This window comes from Camelus bactrianus, chromosome 35 (assembly GCF_048773025.1).
Source record: "Camelus bactrianus isolate YW-2024 breed Bactrian camel chromosome 35, ASM4877302v1, whole genome shotgun sequence".
Taxonomy (NCBI): Eukaryota; Metazoa; Chordata; class Mammalia; order Artiodactyla; family Camelidae; genus Camelus; species Camelus bactrianus.
The window spans coordinates 30,691,552-30,708,964 of record NC_133573.1 but is presented as its reverse complement, the minus strand read 5'-3'; the positions used below and the strand labels follow the sequence as shown (position 1 = coordinate 30,708,964).

The following is a 17,413-nucleotide window of genomic DNA, read 5'->3' as shown; positions in this document are numbered from 1 at the left end:
GCCTTGGCCCACAGTTTCAGTGGTAAATCCTATCAAACCTACAAGAAAGAAATAATAGCAATTCTATACAAACTCTTCAATTTACAACGTCAGCACTTAGCCAGCATAAAAACAGGAAAAGGTACTGTAAGAGAATCAAATCATCAAAACCCATTATCCTTCACATATACAGACTCAATTTTTAACGGATTATTTTTTAGGACAGTTTTGGGTTCATAGTGAAATTGAGGGGCAGGTACAAAGACTTCCCAGGTATCTTCTGCCTACACACAAGCATAGCCTCCCAGCTATTAAAGCTCCCCACCAGGTGGTACATGTGCAGCAGTCACGGGGCCAACACTGAGACGTCACATCACTCAGAGGCCACAGTCCACACTGCGGTTCATTTCTGGTGCTGTGCATTCTATGGGTTTGTACAGATGTGTAATGAATGGCCTGTATCCCCCATTGTAGTGTCACACAGAGTGTCTTCACTGCCCCCAAATCCTCCGTGCTCCACCTTTTCATCCTTCCCCACCACCCAACCACTGGTCTTTTTACTGTCACCACAGTTTTGCCTTTTCTAAAAACATCATACAGTTGAAATCATACAGCGTGTAGTCTTTTCACATGGGCTGCTTTCATTTAGTAAAATGCATTTATGTTTCTTCCATGCTTTTCCATGGCTTCACAGCTCTTTTCTTGTGTGCTGAATAACATCCATCATCTGGATATACCACAGTTTATTTTTCTTAGACTCAACAATCTTTAAGGAAACACTAGCATACAAAATCCAGCAACATATAAAATACATCATGACCAAGTGGAATTTAGCCCAGGAATGCAAGGTTGTTTCCACTTTTGAAAATCAATCAATTTAATTTGACCAAATTAGCAAATTATAAAAGTTACATAACTATATTAAAAGCTCGAGAGAAAAAACATGAACAGAATTCAATACATATTCACTAAAAATCCTCTTGGAAATCTAGAAACATAAGGGAACCACATTAGCTTCAAAACCTACAGCTGTATCACACTAAATGGTGAGACTGCCTCTAAGCAGGAACACGAGAATGATACCCGCTCTCACCCTTTTTATTTGGATGATTTTAAAAAGTACAATAAAGCACATAAAGCACAAAAAAACCTTTAAAAGGAATAAACCTGACTTAATTCACAGGTGACATGATCTTTTCAATAGAAAATCCCTAAGATTCTACCACCACCACCAAAAATAATAATCACAAAACTTACAGAGCCAAAATCAAGCTTGGCAGTGTTATAGGTTACAAGGTCAATATCAGAAATAAGCTGCATTCCAGCATATTTATTCTGAAAAAAAGGAAATTGAAATTTCCATTTTCAGCAAGCAAATGCATTAACAAAAAGATCTAACACATGAAATCCTTAGGGGTAATTCTATCCCAAATGTGTGCAACACATGTATACTGGGAAGCATCAAACATCTTGGAGAGAAATTTAAGAAGATCCAAATATATTTAGAGATTTACCATATTTATGGATCAGAAGACTCAATATGTTAATATGTTAATTCTTCACAAATTAATATATTCAATATAATGTCAATCAAAATTTCATCAGGCTTTTTATTTAGAAAGTTATAAGCTGATTCTAAAATTTGTATGATAATGCAAAAGCTCTGGAAATGGTCAAAAAAATTTTAAACAGAAGACCAAAGCTGAATGATTCATATTAACTATTTTAAAGACATAATATAAAAATCCATTAATAAAGACATGATAGCTTTTGTATAAAGACAGATGTATATAGATTGAAGAAACAGAATAGGGAATCCAGAAACATCTAAGACCAGTTGATAATTAACAAAAGTGCTATTCTAGTTCAATGGAGAGGGAATTGACTTCAACAAATGGTCCTGAAAAGATTAAATATATACTGAGTATATTAATTTTTAATAAATCACTTTTAAGAAAAGAAATGAGAAGCCACAACACGGGAGATATTATTTTCAAAATATTTATCTAAGAACTGTATCTAGAATTTATAAAGAAACTTTTCAATTCAATAACAATGTTTTAAATGAGCAAAAATTTCAAGAGAATCTTTAGAAAAGAAAATACAATGATGGCAAATAAGCACATGAAGAAAACACTCAGTATCACCAGTAATTTGTTAAATTTAAATTAAAATCACTATAGATACTACTAAACACACTCTACAGCTGTTACCATTCAGAAGACAATACCAAATCTTGGATGAGTTCATGGAATGACTGGAAATTGCATAAACGGGGACTTAGAAGGCAAAGTAGTGCCGCCACTCTGGAATAGTTTGACAGTTTCTTTCAAGGTTCAATGTTAAACATACATGTAGCGTATGATTCATTTGTTAATGAAAACAATATAACTCAAAACATTACTGACAAAAGACTCAAATTTGAGTCTTCATGACAGCTTTTTTCATTATAACCAAAATTTATAAAGAAATCCATTTTCTATCAAACTGATAAATAGCTGAATAAATTGTGATTGTATCCACAGAAAAAAATGCTGTTCAGGAGGAGAGAACCAAACTACTAATAACATCCAAGAACCTAGAATTTTTAAAATATGCTAAAACAAAAGGGTCAGATATAAAAGACTGCATGATTTTTATGTACATGAAATTGTGTACTGTACAAAATTACAGTGATATAAAGCAGGTAAATGCTTGCTTAGGGCCAAGTGGGATGGCGGGAATTAACTGCAGGGGTATAGGATGGAAATTTGAGGGTAACTAAAATGCTCTATACTATGATCGTGTTGGTGGTTACATGGCTGAATATGTTGCCAAAACTCATCAAATTATATACTTAAAATTGATGAACTTTAATGTAAGTGTACTATACTCCAAATAAAGCTGATAAATAGAAATAATAATTTTGTCAGAAAAACAGAAGCTGAGAGAAAACAATGCCAACAGCCCTGCACTGCAAGAAATGCTAAAATAAGTTATTCATGCAAAAGGAAAATTACACCAGATGGCAACTTATATCAACAGAAAAAAATGAAGAGCACCAGAAACTGCAAATATGGGCAAGTATATAAAAGACATTTTTCCTAACTTCTTCATCCTTTAAGTGATCATTGACTCTAATGGAAATATAACGCAATGCACTGTTCTGTTTGTAACTTATCTAGATTTAAAATGTATGGCAGCCATAGCAAAAAAACAAACAAACAAACAAAAACCCAAAAACCCAAAAACCAGGACTGGGGAAATGGTATATAATGCTGAAATGTTTCTACACTTGCTGTGAATGTCACCTGAGATAAGTTAAAGGTTTATGCTGTAAACACAAGAGCTACCACTAAAATGTAAAGAGATATAGCTGTTATGCCATTTGTGGAGGTAAGATTAAATTCTAAAAACCCTCTAATTCAAATACAGGCAGGGGAAAATAAACAACGATCAAATGAGACAAATAGAAAACACAGACAGTATAGTAGGTTTAAATCCAACTTTTGAAAGTCACATCAGATATAAATAGTGTAGGCAATTAGTAGGTGGACATTGTTTGGACTGAAAAAAAAAACGATGAAAGATTACTCAAAAACCAATTTGAACTGCTTACACCTATTAAATAAGTCAGATTCAATGTCAAATTTTTTTTCTACAAAGAATGTTCCAGTCCCTGTGGCTTTACTGATTGAGTTTAACCAAGTAAAGAAAATATACCATTTTACATAATTTTTTCCAGAAATTCACTTTGGAACATTATTAAATCCATTTAATGCAGCAAGTATTACCTGATACATATACACATGCATCTATAGCTATCAATCAATCAATAGAATGCTAGACATGAATACAGGCAACAACCCTTAAGAAGAAGTAGGTCATCAAATCCAGCAATATATTAAAGTGATTATACATCACGAGTACGTTGATCAGAGGAATGCAAATTTAACATTTGAAAATGACTGAATGTAATCTACATATTATTAGGCCCTTAAAGAAAATCTACATGATTTTCTCAATAGTTGCATAAAAGGCATTTGAGAATCAAAACTCATTCAGGATAAAACCTCTCAACAAACTAGAAACAGATTATTTCCTCAACCCGATGAGTGATATCTATGGGTACCCCACAGCTAACATCAAGCAGAGTTACATTTCTCCTGAGTGACAGTGCCGGGCAGGGATATCAGTTCTCACCACTTCAATTCAGTATTGGAAAGTGGTTCCTAGCCAACACAGTATGTCAAGAATAAGGAATTATATTTATAAAGATTGGAAAGAAAGAAGTAACTTTATTTACACATTATCTTAATGTATAGCCAAGAAAATTAAAACAAAAAAAACTTAACTAGATGTAGTAAGTGAATTTAGAGAAATTCCAGGACAGAAGGTCTTATACAAAGATCAGTTGTGCTACTTTGTGCTAGGAATGAACAATGGGAAGATGCCAATAACAGCATTTACAACAGTAGCAAAAACACCAAGCACTTCAAGGAAACTCTTTAATAAAAGCTAAAGCATATTATTACAGTAAAAAACTACAAAATATTGTTAAAGAGAAAGTAAAAAAAACTTTAAAGAGTTATACCATGCTCATAAACTGGAAAACTCAGCATTGCTAATATTCTCTTTGCACCAATTATTCTGTAGGTACAATGCATCTAAATCGAAATTTTAGCATGCTTTGTTTTTTGCAAAAATTGGTAAGCTGATTCTAAAATTTATATGGAAATTCAAAACACCTAGAATAGTTAAGACAAGCTTAAATAAAAACAACAGAATGGAAGAACAGACAATAAAGAAAATTAGACCAAAAAATTAAATATGGAGTCCAGAAACATACCCATGCTAAATCTGGTCATTTGATTTATAACAAAGACTTCCAAACAATTCAGTACCTAATGGCAAGTCCATACCAAAACTTTCTGATGAAATAACAGGTTACTGATATAGAAAAAAATTAACTTTGACTCCTACCACTCAGAGAACAAGTAATTTAGTCTTGTAAATCTTGAAGTGTAAATCATCCGGAAGAAAGCACTGGAAAATGTCTCTACAACCTTTAGTTTGACAATTTTTTAAATAAACAAGACAAGCAACAAAAGCATGGGACATGTGCAGGCAGAAAAGTTTTATTTCTCATAATTAGACACTCTTCTCATCAACAGAAACTGTAAGAAATGGAATAGCAAACTGCGGGTATAATACATATACCTCTCAAAGTTCTTTTAATCATAATATATAAGGAAATACTACTAATCAAAAATGAAGACAACCAAATCTACAACAATTGGAGAAAAGACTTGAGTAGATAGATCACAAAAATAGATACATAAATAGGTAATAAACAAAAAGTGTTCAGCACTATTAATCTTCAAAAGTTGCAAATTAAAACCATGAGCTACTACTTCATATATGCTAGAGGTAAAAAGACTGAAAATACTTTTAAAAAATGTTTTTAAGGGCCTTTTGAAATATCAATGCTTATATTTATAATTTTTTGAGAAACATGGGAAACATTTGTCCTGAAATATGACACTGTCATATAATAATTCAAGAGAGAGGTTTTAAAGCTATCTGCCCCCTACCCCTTCCTTGGAGTTTTACGTTTTATTTAATTCCCATACCTGAATGCTTAGCAAGTATTCTCTTTTAGCAATATCTTGTTCACTATATTCAGAGATTGTAGACAGAGACACAATCCATGTCAAATTCTCATTGCAATTTACAGTATCTTTGCCCCCAGGTACAGGTGCCAGGGAGAAGCGGTGCCAGCTTAGATTTACGTGCCCTCCTCTGCAAGAGACCGCATGGGCACCACCGTGCCCACCCTAGACTAACTGTGCGATTACTACTGTCACATAAAGTCTCTGAGTCAATGCGAGTTCCCTGGTGATGCGATTAACTCCAGGGATTCTGGGCAACAGGGCCAGTGACATAGTGCAAACTAAGTAGTGCTGGAGGACAAGGACGAGGACAGGGGAGGCCAAGCAGCTGGTATGCTGGCCACAGAGCCAAGTGCAATGGAAGTAAAAGTTCTGCTAGCACAGTAGAAATGAGGACCTCTTCCAACTGGATTTTGTAATTTTCTTTCCACTTCTCCTGTCCTTTTCTCTTGACTTTAAGTATACTGAGGGGTGGTGGGGGGTGTAGGAAAGAGAGTAATTGTTATAATTATGCAAACACAAAAATACACTAAGTAAGAATGACAATATTTTGAAACTTACAGTAGATAACACTGCTCAGCAGGCAGATGCTTGAATACTTGCAGGGACGCTACAATGGGAGGAAAGCCCATGTTCTCTCTGAATCTTTTTTCCCCAGTTATAGGGAGCGCAGAGGATATGGGCCCAAGGATTAAGAAACTGCTTCTCTGACACTGTTGCCGCCCCCCCCCAATATATGACACGTGGGGAGATTAAACAGAAAACCACAAACAACAAAAATGAAATAAAAATAGCTGATAAAGAATAACGATGCCCATCCCACAGTTTATGGAACTAAGTTAAGAAAAAGACTATCCTAGAATCAAAAATTCATACCTCAAAATTCTCCTACTGAATCCTCCCATAGGCAATCTGAAAAAAAATGCTCCTTGATTTTTTAATGGCTTTTTATTGATGTAAATTATTGCTAAATGGCAAAAACACAATAGAGTATAGCCCTTTGCTGGATGTGCTTTAGGAATTTAAAATATATGCTGACATTTCAGTAGAAATCTGTACAATGTTCCATATTAAGGAGAAATGCTAATGATTTTTACAGGCTAGTTAGGAAAGCCAGCAGGACACATGGAATATACTGTTTCATCCATTTGGGGGGGCAACTGCAGAGAAAATGCAAAAACAGATGATCCCCTCCACCTCATTACGTAGTTTAGGACACACTGACCCCAAAATATGGTGGTAGCAGTTCATGGAAAAGGCTCCCAGTAATCCAGCGTCTTTGAACCACGTTGTAAAATACATGTGACAAAATACAGCAGAACATAGCCCTGGGATGACTGACATCCAACAAAGACCCACTTTGAGCACTTAAATTCTTGTGAAGTAGTGGAAGGCACCAGTCAGAAACCTTACAGCACACACACGTGGACTACAGACCTTCTGCAGATTCACAACAAACATTTTCATATTACGCAATGTGGGAACCTATGGAGCGAAAAAACCTCACACTTTGTTAAAACCATAGGTTCCTGCTTTCCCTTTAGTCCATCGGATCCCATTTCAAACGGCATTTTAAATGGAGAAGCATTTTAAGGTGTGCTGGTTCATGGTGTGCATACCTACGGATGGATCTCCTCAAACGGTGCCAGCGACGACTGGCGACAAGTGGTCTTCTTCTTCGGATATTTGCGAGTGTGAGTCCAGCAGCGCTAAGTGAACTGCCGTCTGTAACAGTGCTCAGTGATTTCAGAAAGGGCTTTTTGTTGAGATTATTCACAGAAACTCTCCTCCACTCTAACTTTTCTGTCCTAAAGCTAGCTTTAAAGGTCAGCAGAGTGATTCCACTCATGAAGGAACAGGCATTACAAAGGCAGTGACTGGTGTGTGTGACTTCTGTCCACCCCAGGGGGCAGAGCAGATGGGCAGATGGCTGCCATCTTGGGCAGTGCTTTAGTGTAATTTTTAGATTTATTTGTAATCTTCAGAGCATTGTCAGTGCATTAGAGGGCTGTCAGTAAGTCCCAGCTTACATCTCAAACGTTCTCTACCAACCTTGGCCTAGAAATAGAAGAGCTTTGTTGGATTAAGTTGTTAACAATTCACTGATCCGAAGAGATTATTTTAGTCAAACCAAATTTCCTGTTTGGGGAATAAGAAATGACATTGAACTACATTCTGATGTGGCAGGAAAAAATCCTGTTGCCACAAGCTCTAAAGTGATACATTGGAAAGTGTTTTCATACGTTATTTTTTTGTTGTATCTGTATTGTGATTTCTCTTTCCTTCAGCTTTCTCTGTTCTTAGCAGTCCCATTTGCTTAGCTCAATATGCCCACTGAGCCCATAAAACACACTGAATTCCATCTCCAATTTCAGTTGATACATTGTGTGTATATCCTAGTATCTTAAGCCTGCCATTCTTTTACATTTATAATAAAATATCGAAGCAAAGCCTGATGCTATGTGTCGGTTTAGACTGACTTATTTTTCATGCCGGGTGCTGAGCAGCCTACTCCTCGTACCATCAGTGCAGCCTGCAAGGAGACTCAGTCCTGGGGTCGGATCATTAGAGGTGCTTTAATCCTTCAGAACAATTTTTCAATACTGTTTACACCAGGGACTTTCTTGTACAAATCCTCTTTACACAGACGAGAATAACACGGCAAGGAACTATTTGTCTCTGATCTCTGCAAAGGAGGAGAGCAAACGGAAACCCTTAGGGGGTTTTCCATCTTTTAAACCTACCAGGAGGAGATAAATCAAAGATCTCTATGCTGCCTGATGTATGATCAGTTACTGAGCTGCAGTGCCATTGATCAAGCTATGGAGGAACTACAGGATCACAGCACCCACCGTGGTGTGTGGCTGGAGCAAACGGAGCAGGTATGTGTCACAAAGAAACACCTGGATGGTTAGTTCACTACCTTCCCCCAAACAGTCGCAAACACAGTGCCTTGAGAGTTTTGTCCTCACATAAGCCTCCCTTTAGTATCCCGAAAGCCCATCCTGTTCCCAGTCCACAGCTGGCCTTCTCTCCATGGAAAAAGAAGGCTTATCAGCAGCGATTTGCTCACAATTTAGCCAATGATTCTGCGGTACATTCGCACACACAGAGGACACTTCCATGAACGTGATCTCATTCAACACCCATACTGAACCTGTGGACTAAGCCTGAAAGTCGTGAGAGAAAACTGAGGTTCTTGGTCTGCCCAAGGTCCCTGTACATGACAGGCTGAAGTATAACATCAGATACTGTGAGTATTTCATTCAGCTCTCATGGTGATCAAAGTCTAAGACAGGTGTTCAAATACTTCAGTCCATGTAAATGCAGAGCAAACATCTCCATGGTTAGAGGACTGAGAAAACGATGACAACCAAAGGCCAGGCTCCGCCACGAAGCTGCTGGAACACATTTCTTTTACTTCTCTGTTCTATGCCCCCTCCACTAAAATGTGGTCCTCATCAGGGCCCTGCACTCCAGTTTTTCTGGTTCTACTGTTCCCATTCAAAGATATAATCACATACTTTAGTTGGAATAAATGTGAAACACATGAATTCTGTTTTATTAAAAATAATTTCTTAATTTAAGGGAATTTTATGCAAGATAAATTTAGAATAATGCACATAAATTAGATATCTGGGGGCTAGCCGAAAGCAGAAAGCTGTACATTTTATTTTAGCAGAAATTTTTAAGATGAGGAGAGAGTAGGCGAGGAAAATGTAAGTCTCCTGGACTTTCTAAGACAAAGAAAAAAAACACAAGAACCAAACAGATGTGATTAGGAAAAAAAAGCAAAAAACAAAACCTAAAATAACCAGAGGAGGATCAAGTGTTGTCTAGAGATACCTGAACCAGAGGAAATGCATCTTGGATTTAACAAAGTAAGAAGGGCCACCATAGTCCCATCTCACAGACGGAGAACATTAGTGATGCAACGAAGGGCAGACCAGGCTCCAGAACAGCGACGGCAGAGTCAGGACGACAACAGCAACAGAAAAGAATGTCCTTTAGCTAGAGAAGTGGAAACTGCCCAAGAGCCTCCCAGAACGTTTAATAGGCTTTTCTGACATCATTGCGGGACACACCCCAATAGAAAATTATCCGAAGTAATATTTTGTAGTATGGGAAGCAGATACATACATTGATTTTGCCAAAACATAGTAAGGAGAGTGAAGTTTTTAAACAAGAAAGATGTATGAGAAAAAGCATGACAAAATCTTTCTGTTCAGCAGGTGAGCTGTGTGGTCCGCTGACATGCTGGGGATTCCAGAGATATGGAACGACCTCTCGGGCTTATGCAAAGGAGAAACAGAAGTAGCTATATATATCAGCATGGCATTCCTTATTGCCAACTTACTCCCTTTGAAAACTTATACTCTGAGTACTTACAAGGGAGGAAGGAACGGCAGAGACAGGCATTTAGTCCAGGGTCCAATGAAGCCAAAACCAGAAAGAAAAGGAGAAAAGTTCAAAAACAGAAGAATCAGAGGTCTCAGGCAAAAGTTCAGCAGTATCATCAGATAACAAGTCATCGTTCATAATCACCTACTTAGTTGAAAACTGCTCAATTACAGATACTATCCTTAAAAAGTATTAAAACTAGACATTAATTCTGTTCTAACTGAAATTCAGGTACAGCTGGGATGCTTGCTTTTTCAAAGATCCTGGCACAGGAGAAGAATGACAGGAGGTGACTCTGGTGGCAGTGGTCCTGCAGTGGTCCTCTGTAGGCCGTGCACTAGTGAAAGCAGGCCTGCCTACCCCACTGGTCTGGAGATGGCAGGAGAGCATGCCACCAAGATCTCCTTGGGAAGTTATCTTTTTCAGCCAACAGAGAATGATAGGGACCTTAAATAGTCCTTACTCTCCACTCATTCAAGATATCATGAGATATCATTCAATTTCAAACTTAATCGAGAATTGGAAATCATCATCTACACAAATAATGGTTTAATTCACATGTGAAAATAAGGGGTATCTGTTGAGGCTGATCATACAAAAGTTTGAATTTGATGACATTTTACTGGATTCATGATTGGCAACTCCTTCTGTTTTTGGCATCTATGGTGTGTGGGTGTTAGGTTGAAAAACCCAGGCCCCTTGAGATAAATCTAAAACATCTGTATTATGTTTCACAACGTTTGGGAACTGATTCAGTCACTTGATTACCTAAGCACCTCTTGAAACAGAAAACACCTTTTGGGGATAGTGTTTCCTGTCCTGGAGGTAAACATGGCTGTCCATGATCTCAGAATCCCTGCTTTCCAAGCCTCACCAGGTTTTTGTGATGCACGTCGGTCAAACCATCGCTGATACGCTCTTCTGGTCTACTTCCAGTACTCCTCATGTTCTCACTTAAAAGTCATTTTTCACATACCTTAGTGGATAAGCCATGGCCATTCTCACTCAGATCTCCTATTCCAAATTTTATGAATTAAACTGAATACACAAGATGGTCTGTTTCAAAAAATTTCAGAGTGGGGCCAACAGACTCATCCACAATCATATCTCATAAACCCCTCAACAGCTACTAGGAGGCAGAGAAATGAGCTTGCCATTGGACACACACACACACACACACACACACAAACGAAGAGAGAAAGGTGCAGCATTAAAGAATGAAAAAATCCACACACACAAACAAGAACTAATTGGAAAATTATGAGCAGTAGTTCACTCAAATCTGTGCATCTGCAATTTCCTCTAAATGGCTCTTTTCCTAGGCAACAATTTGTGTATGACGAGTTCATTTTTAAAATCACAGAACTTTATTTTGGGTGTGTGCATGCTTTGAGAAGGTATCAAAGGCAGTGAGATCATGAGAAAAAAAAAAAAAAAGAAAACGTTTATCCTGAAGGTGTCAATTTGAATGCAATTATAGCATATATGCATGAAACAGCAAACAAATCAAGCCAGAACCTAAAACCCTCCCAAGCTTTTGACAGACAAATTACATAATGAGGAGGGATATTCTGATTGGACTATTGTCTTTCTTTTAGGAGATGGGAGAAACTGAAGACAGTGTCTATATGGCAACTTACACACATTATGCATAAAATAAAGGAGCTTTTGGGTAAAGCATCTCATCCCTGTGTCAGACCCTTAAGACTGTGCACAGAACAGACTGGCAATTGAGGGTGGTTCCAATTAAAAAAACGAGACACCAAAAACAGACAAAAATGCCAACACAAAAACCAGTGGCCCTTGTTGCATTTATTATGATGTGAATAGCTGACAGATGACTGGAGACCAAATGACCCGGGAAATGCTCTTTAAAAGTCTCCTCTTCATTTACTTGGTAAGAACAGGGATGCACCAGGTGCTAAGGAACTGCTCTTAAGTCAGGCTGTCAGTCAGAGGTTAGGGCTCTGGGCCTCGGAGTCTCTGCACAGCACCTTACTGTTTTTCATTTGGGGGTTTGTTTGTTTACTTGCTTGATATTTATCTTGTGGCATAAGAAACACACAAATTTATATAAAGGTATAAAGTACAGGTGAAAAGTGAATATCCCTTGGTCACTATCCTGTGTTCCACCTCAGAAGCAACAAATTTTACTTATTTCACATTTATTTTCATTTACAAACATATGTCTGCATAAAAGCATATTTTTACTTAATACTGCTGGACTGTCTTTTATTAAAATATATACATATACATATATATAAAAGAGCGGGAGTGAGCTGCCTCTTTCCCTTAAATGCTCCCCACTGGGTACACAGTTTTATTGATGCACATAATTTATTTAACAAGTCTTCCATTAATGGGTATTTATGTCTTATCCAATTTGTGTTTGTATTACCAAGCTGCAACAATTTGAACATGCCTCATTTCCCACAGGTGAAAGAAGATCAAAATGATCGCGAAGGAGAAAAATTTTGCTAGATCAGAATTATTTCCATATATGCATACACACACACTAGTTATTGTAAAATTACCTTCCATTGAATTCTACCAATTTATCCTTCATGAAACATAAATGAGACAATCTGTTCTCCTATGTTCTGGTGGGAAGTCTATCCATACATCCACCCATCCATCACCATCATTACCACTCAACTATGTGAAGAACTGTCAACTGATTTTTAATTTTTTTCTATTATTAAAAGGGAGTTTGAGTATTTCTTCATGTTTAAGAAAGTTGAGTTTCCTTTTCCGCTACATGGTATGTTTAACACAGACAGTATGCATACACGGCACGTCTATGTGCATACGCACACGACCACAGATATAAACTGTAGTTCATACACTGAACACAGCCCGTAAACACGTACACAGCTGACCCTCGAACAACACGGTCGGCCCGGGGTCCGCGGGCTCCCGGCGGGTGACGGCACCCACACAGTACCGGTTTACGGTGGGCCCGCACGCCTCACACCCGTGCTGCTCAAGGGCCGACTGTGCACCCAGACACCGTGCGGAGGCCGCGCGGATGGAGGGGACAGCGGTTACCTTCGGCCTTTCACCGCGCTCGCCCCTCAGGCCGCAGCTCGGAGGCGTCTCGCCCACGAAGACCAGGCTCCCGGGTCTGCGGCCTCTCCCGGGCCCCGCGGGCGGGGTCGCTGAAGAACTCCGTCCCCACTGGTCACCCTCTGTGGGACCAGGGCCCGGAGGGCGGGTGCCGCCAGCGCCAGGCCGCAGAGGTGGCTCCTGTCAGCCGCCACAGAAGCCGGGACCAGACTAGACCCCCTCCCGCCGTAAACCCCGCCCCGCCGTAAACTCCCCCCAGCCGTAAAACCCGCCAGACTCAAACCGGGGGCCCAGACCAAACCCCCAGCCGTTACCCACCCCGCCGTAAATCCTACCCAGCTTGTAAACCCATCCTAGTTGTAACCCCCCAAGACGTAACCCGGGAACTGAGACTAAACCCCCAGCTGTAAACCCCTCAGTCATACCCCCCCAAGTTGCAAACACCAAGTCGTAAACACCGTCCAGTCGGAAACCCCCCAGTCGTAAACAACCACCCAGTCGTAAACAACCCCCCCAGTCGTAAACATCCCCCTAGTCGTAAACTCCCCTGTGGTAAACCCTCCGGTCGTTAACGCCCCAGATGGAAGCCCCGGAGGGCAGGCCTCAGAGGCCCGTCCAGGCCCTGGAAGCCGCGCCCTGGAGCCAAGAAGGAGCCGGCCAGGCCCGGGGCTCCTGTGTCAGACCCGACGCCGACCCTGGCGACTCCTCGACCCCAGGAGTCTCTGACGGGAGCCCGCCCCTCAGGAGGCCGTGCCGCGGAGGAGCCGCTGACAGGACAGCCTCCGCTGACAGGACGGCCGCCTCCGGTGAGTCAGCGGTTCTGGGGGTTCTGAGAGCTGTGGTCGTGGGGGCGCGGCCTCCGGTGCGGGGGGTGCGGGCCACCTCGCTCAGGGTGTGAGGGCCCGCCGGGGTCGGGGTTGGGGTGAGATTGTCTGGCCTGCAGGCCTCAGGAGCCCTCGCCCTCGTTTGGATTCTCCGAGGCCCCGCGTCCGCAGCGGAGGGAGCTCGCGTCCCCCTCAGACAGGATGGAAGGGGGCAGGGCACAGCCGTTCAAGGAATGCCACAGCGATTAACATCAAAATGGTGAAAGGTTCAACCCCCAGTAGGCCTTGAGGCTCAGGAAGAAGGGATATTTAACTTCTCACAGAGGTTGAGCTTTATTACACGTCCATTGTGATGTATTAACGTGGTGAGTAACACGCCCACAGGCGCCATGGCAGTCCCGAGGCTGGCCACAGAAGGTCAAAGAGTGGGAAATGGCCAACTTCCTGGGAATCCCAGCCCCTTCCCCAGGCTGCTTAGACCGGTCCTTCCACTTATTAGCATGTGAAGCCACCAAGCCCGTAAAAATCAGCAACACAGCACCTCGGCTGCCCCTCTCTCTCCCTCTTTGGAAATGGCTTGTGTTCTGTCTGTGGAGTGTGTATCTACTTTTAATTTGAGCACCCAACCCCCACACCTGGTGGCCCTTCTCTTGCCTTTCAGTGTAGCTCTCTGAATAAATCTACCTTTACTCACCTGTGGCTCGCTCTTGAATTCTTTCCTGCGTGAAGCCAAGGACCCACACTTGGCGGGCACGTCCCAGGGGCTCAACCGAGACCTGGGACGCGGCCCTCCTCACGCCCCACATCTGTTTTCCTGCACCACTCCTGTGGGGCGTCTGGACCGGAAGCCCCACTCCGTCCGCGGTGCTGCTGGTTTTCTGGTTTTGAGGTTTTGGTGGTGAAGACCGTGTGCGAAGGCGTGTGTATCCCGCATCTCGCCTGCATCTTTCCAGTTACCCCCTCTGCTTGGGGAGACAGTCTCTGATTTGAGATTACATCACATTTTCTGCTAGCTCTGCTATCATTTTGTTTATTTACCTCCTACTTTGTTTCTCAACTTAGAATTATTTAAGATAACGTTTGTCCAAATTTAATGTTTTTCCAGTTGGCTCCACAGCAGTAGTTACTTATTGTTGACCATTCCCTCTGAAGGGTCCATTTGGGTCTGTGCGGGCGGTGGTGTTCAGTGAGCTGCTGGGCAGGTCGTGACCCTGCACTTTGTTTTGGGGGAAGTTGCTCCCACAGGGGCTGCCCTGGTTTACATCCCTGCCAGCGCTGCGTGCGGGTTCCGGTTCCCCACATCCCCAGGGACACGACATTTTACACTTACTTAAAATACTTACTTACTTTTACACTTACTTACTAGAGTTTTATGTGCCTGGTTTTTCTGGCTAACTCGGCGGGCGTGAAGGGGTGCATCACTGTGGCTTGAAGTATCTATTGGCCAGGTATATAGCTTTGGATAAATGCTTACTAAAGTCCTTTCCCCGTATTTTAAGTGGGACCTTTGTCTTTCTGTTACTGAGGTGTAAGAGTTCTTAGTACATTTTGAATGCAAATCCCCTTTACATTTACTATTTGCAACAGTATTCTCCTGTTCTGTGCTTGTTTTTCTGATCATGTCCTTTAAAGCACAAAGACTTTCAATTTTAAAGTCCAATTTATCAATTTTTTTCTTCTGTTACTTGTATTTTGGTTGTTGTACCTAAGAATTCAGTGCCAAATGTAAGGTCATGAAGATTTACTGTTAAGTTTCTTCCAAAAAAGGTCAATAGTTTTAACTTTTATATTTAGGTTATTGGTCCATTTTAAGGTAATACATTTGTATGTATTTGAGGTAGGCGGCCCACTGACGTTCTTTTGCGGGGGATATACAGTTGTCTGAGCACTGATTATTAAAGAGACTATTTGAACTCATTGACTGGCATTGCCATCCTTGTCAAAAGTCAATTGGCCATGGATGTACAGGTTTATTTTTGAATTCTCCATTCTGTTTCATTGGACTAGACTGTCTATTCTTGTGGCAAAACCATACCATTTTTTATTACTGTAGCCAGCCTTTGGTTATTTTCCAGAATTCTGAAAGTGTTGATTATGAGAATTTTTGCCAATTTTTTGTTGCTTTTGTGGAGGTGCAAATTTTCAGAGGTTATTATACTCCCATCTTCATGGATGATCAGTTTGTATATTTGCAAAATTGTTAGATATTCATTATGTCTTTCAAATTTCATCATTATAAAAGTGTTCATATCTCTCATTTTCTTTTTCTGTCCCTCAATAAAAGATTGATATTCAAAATGTTACTCTGGCTCTTTTTTTTTTTTTGGGTTGCAATGGTTTGTGATGTCTTTTTTTTTCTTTTTAATTTTGAACTTGGAAATTAACTGCAATTAAAGACATATCCTATTTGTAAAAATTTTTTAGTTTGCAGTATAATATACATAGAAGTGCAAATATCTTAGACGTGTGCCTTTTGAAAAACTTTCACAATCTTGTCACATTTTTGTAAACAGCATCCAGCTCAGTGGAAATTAACGTTACCCAAACCTCAAAAATCTGCTCACATTTGCCTTCAATTGTCTCCACTCTTTAAGGGTAACCTTTATCTTGACTTCTAATAGTATAGATTAGTTTTGCCTCTTTTTTTTGTACTGTATATAAGTTATATAGTCATTGTGTGTTTTCTTCTGTGTGACTTATTTTGCTAGACTTTACGTTTGGATGTCTACGTCGTAGGTGTGTGGTGGTGTAGATCATTCATTTGCATTCCGAATGTTATTCTGTTACGTGAATACATTATGGTTCATCCAGTCTTCTACTGAAGGGCACTTGGGTAGTTGGTATTTTATGGATATGAGGAACAGCCCTGCCGGGAACATGCTGGTATGTGTCATGGTGCAAGTATGTTTGAGTGTATATTTATTAAGTGTAATCTAGGAGTGTGATTGCTGTGTATGAGTATGAGTATGTTCAATCTTAGGCACAGACAGAGTTTTCCAGCACTTTCCAGTTCATTCATATGCTCTAGAATACTTAGCATTTAGCCACTCTGATGAGTGTTGCTATGTTTCATTGTTTTTCATTTGCATTCTTCTGTTAATCAAGTTAACTGTCTTTCATGTGCTCATTTTCCACTTGCATATATTTTTCAATTGCCTTTGTAGGTCTTCTGCCCACGGTACTGCTGAATTTTCTGTGTTTCCCATAGTGATTTGTAGGAATTCTCTACATAGTGTGGGTAGGCTCTTGTTGGTTGTATATATGCGTTATAAATGTCTTCTCACACTTTGGGTTTTTATTATGTTTTAATAAAAATGTTCTTAACTTTGAAATAGTCCAATTTATTATTTTTTCTTTGTTAGTATTATCCTTACATTTTAGGAAATATTTGTCAAAACCAAGATCACTAACTTACTGTCCTACGTTTGTGTTAAAGCATTATTTTTCATCACTTAAATCTGCAGTCCATTCATTTTTGTTCATAAGATAAGA

General features: G+C 40.0%; 1 protein-coding gene and 1 long non-coding RNA gene across 3 annotated transcripts in view; one reads left to right on the top strand and one right to left on the bottom strand.

Moving 5' to 3' along the window:
• Positions 1 to 13,313, bottom strand: part of ADARB2 (adenosine deaminase RNA specific B2 (inactive)) — a 421,699-nt gene extending 408,386 nt beyond the window's left edge. The window contains exon 1 of the mRNA XM_074358384.1: positions 13,080 to 13,313. The gene's annotated coding sequence lies outside the window, so the exon portion shown is untranslated. The remainder of the gene's footprint in view (positions 1 to 13,079) is intronic.
• A 239-nt stretch (positions 13,314 to 13,552) lies between these two features.
• LOC123618971 (uncharacterized) overlaps positions 13,553 to 17,413 on the top strand; it is a 285,841-nt gene continuing 281,980 nt past the window's right edge. For both annotated transcript variants that reach the window (XR_012504280.1, XR_012504279.1), the window contains exon 1: positions 13,553 to 13,903. This is a non-coding gene — a long non-coding RNA (uncharacterized LOC123618971). The remainder of the gene's footprint in view (positions 13,904 to 17,413) is intronic.